Here is a 3,333-nt window from a genome sequence, read left to right as displayed (position 1 = left end):
GTTAAGGTACTTATGGCTGCGAGGGGCTCAGAGGTAGCCTGCCTTGTGGGACTATGGATTAAAAACTAATCTTATGTTCATTCTTTTTTCTTTCCTCCTGTCTGTTGTTGTAGCTACTTACTAAATTATAAAACCATAGTTTCAGGGCTTTTTAAAAATATTAAGTGAGAGAACTTACCATGTGGAAGCTTAGCCTTGAACTAAATAACTCTTGTCCTTCCCATCTTAAATGTTGCTGACATTTAGGGCTACTTCTATCAAGATACCTTTCTTCAAGGTCCATTTGTATCTTTGTTCCTTCCTTGTGATCTCCAACCTTTATAAGTGTAACTAGTTCAAGGGCCAAAGTGACCCTTTGGGAATTCTTTCATGTTTTCTAGTAAACCTAAATTGTTGGCAGTCTCAACATTCAGGCCTTCCAGTGTTCAAATTAAGAGGACTTTAAGTTCTGAAAAGCTGTTTATAATTCATGTTTTCTAACCATTCCACAAAACCACTAAAATTGAGTTTTAAGCTATCACCATATTAATTAATCATATCTGTGAGACAAATTTCTTCTTTGTACTTCTGTGTCCACTGAAGTTTGTGTCCAGAAGGGAAAAGTTTGATCACTCAGGATTTCCTAAACCCTGTAGTTTCTCTGACTTGGGAGAATTTAAAGCTGGGCCTATGACATTTTGTCCTGAAAGTGTCTTCTGCAGTATACCTGGTAACTGAACCTCTTCCCGACAGTTTACTGCTGAGCTGGAAGCTGTGGGGGAAGGAGCTGAAACTCACGTCAAGCGCATTTTTCCAGTAAATGAAGCAAGCACTGAGTAACAACCTCCTGAACTGGGAATGAAGACCTATGGGCAAGCATGAAGCCTGCACAGCAGGCTTACCTTCTGGGAAGGAACTGACTGATCTTTCCTCTCCTGACTCAGTTCCTGCTGTACCTTACACCCCTTCAACACGTGCTGCTTCCACTTGGAAATGTTCAGCATTCAGAATAAACCACTGCAGATAGCTTAAGCTGTGGTGTGTGTTTCCCCACAGACTGTGACGAGAACCAGCCTCAGACAGGACCCCTTAACAATCATGTAAGCTAGTGGCTCTCACACTTGGCTACACACTAGAATTACCTGGGAGTTTAAAAAGATATTGAGGCCTGTGGACACTTAAGGGATTCTGATTAACATGGTCAGGGGTACAGCCTGGGCATCAGGATTTTTAAAAGGTCCCCAGGTGATTCTAGAATGCCACCAGGTTTGATAGCTACGTTGAAGACCAGGCCTTCTTATCCCACAGCTGTGAATAATAAAATAAATACCAGTCGAACCCTAACGCCAACTGAGCACAATTCATGTTCTTTCTCCTTTATCATCCAAGTAGTCTCGAACAGTGTTCCTTTCTGGTCTCTCACCGGAATTAAGGAGAATGTTCCTGGATGGTCTTTCCCTGAGCCCAGAAGAGCTGAGGAAACATCTATTCTTGGATATTTGAAACAGAAGGGCAGGCAGGAATTAACTTGCCTCCATGTCTATCTAACTCCCACTGTCTCCCTGACCTCCTCTCACACGCCCCCTTCACTCATTCCAACTGCACCACAATGGCTGCCTTCCTGTCCTCAAACACGCCAGCCACATTCCAGCCTGTTGTTCTGCCTAAAATGCAGATATTCCCAGAGACATGTGATCTGTCCCCTCATCCACTTTAAATGTCACCTCCATCAGACTGTCCCACCTGCTTTCTTCATAATATATGACTCCATCTGACATATATTTTACTGTCTGTCCACCTCCCTACCCCCTCACTGGAATGAGGCAGAGTTGTGCTTCATTCATTGATGAATCCCCAAGTGCCCTTCCCTTATTGTCAACTGTTATAAGCCAGACCCCCAAAGCTCAAGTTCCCTGCCTTGGAAAGAATTACTACTGGAATAGGTGACTACTATAATTCTACCCATGTGTTTAGAAGAGCCCAAAAAATAGCTTTGTATACTACAAAGCTACAGTAATCAAAACAGCATGGTACTGCCACAAAAACAGACACATAGATCAATGGAACAGGATAGAAAGCCCGGAAATAAACTCATGTGCTTATGGTCAATTAATCTATGACAAAGGAGGAAAGAATATACAATGGAGAAAAGACAGTCTCTTCAATAACTGGAGCTGGGAAAACTGAACAGCTACATGTAAAAGAATGAAATTAGAACATTCTCAAACACCATATACAAAATTAAACTCAAAATGTTTAAAGACCTAAATGTGGGACTGGATACTATAAAACTCCTGGAGGAAAACATAGGCAGAACACTCTGACATAAATCACAGCAGTATCTTTTTGGATCCATCTCCTAGAGTAATGGAAAGAAAAGCAAAAATAAACAAGTGGGACCTAATTACACTTAGAAGCTTTTGCATAGCAAAGGAAACCATAAACAAAAAGGCAACCTACAAAATAGGAGAAAATATTTGCAAAGGATACAACCTACAAGGGATTCATTTCCAAAATACAGAAACAGCTTATACAGCTCAATATCAAAAAAATAAACAACCCAATCAAAAAAGGGGCAGAAGACGTAAACAGACATTTCTCCATACAGATGGCCAATAGGCACATGAACAGATGCTCAACATTGCTAACTTTCGAGAAATGAAAATCAAAACTACAATGAGATTTCCTCACACAGGTCAGAATGGCCATCATCAAAAAGTCTACAAATAAATGCAGGAGAGGGTGTGAAGAAAAGGGAACCCTCCTGCACTGTTGGTGGGAATTGGTGCAGCCACTATGGAGAACAGTATGGAAGTTCCTTCAAAAACTAAAACTAAGTTACCATATGATCCAGCAATCCCACTCCTGGGCATATATCCAGAAAAGCTGAAAAAACTAATTCAGAAAGATACATGCACCCCAATGTTCATGGAACCACTATTTACAATAGCCAAGACATGGAAGCAACCTAAATGTCCATGGACAGATGAATGGATAAAGATGTGGTATATAAATGCAGTGGAATACTACCCAGCCATAAAATAGAATGAAATAATGCCATTTGCAGCAACATGGATGGACCTAGAGATTATCATACTAAGTGAAGTCAGACAGAGAAAGATAAGTATCATATGATATCACTAATATGTGGAATCTAAAAAAATGATACAAATGAACTTATTTAAAAAACAGAAATAGACTCACAGACATAGAAAACAAATTTATGGTTACCAAAGGGGAAAGAAGCAAGGAAGGATACATTAGGAATCTGGGATTAATAGATACACACTACTATATATAAAATAGATAGGGCTTCCCTGGTGGCGCAGTGGTTGAGAGTCTGCCTGCCAATGC

The sequence above is a fragment of the Phocoena phocoena genome, chromosome 16 (assembly GCF_963924675.1).
Source record: "Phocoena phocoena chromosome 16, mPhoPho1.1, whole genome shotgun sequence".
NCBI lineage: Eukaryota > Metazoa > Chordata > Mammalia > Artiodactyla > Phocoenidae > Phocoena > Phocoena phocoena.
This window is presented reverse-complemented; position numbering follows the sequence as displayed.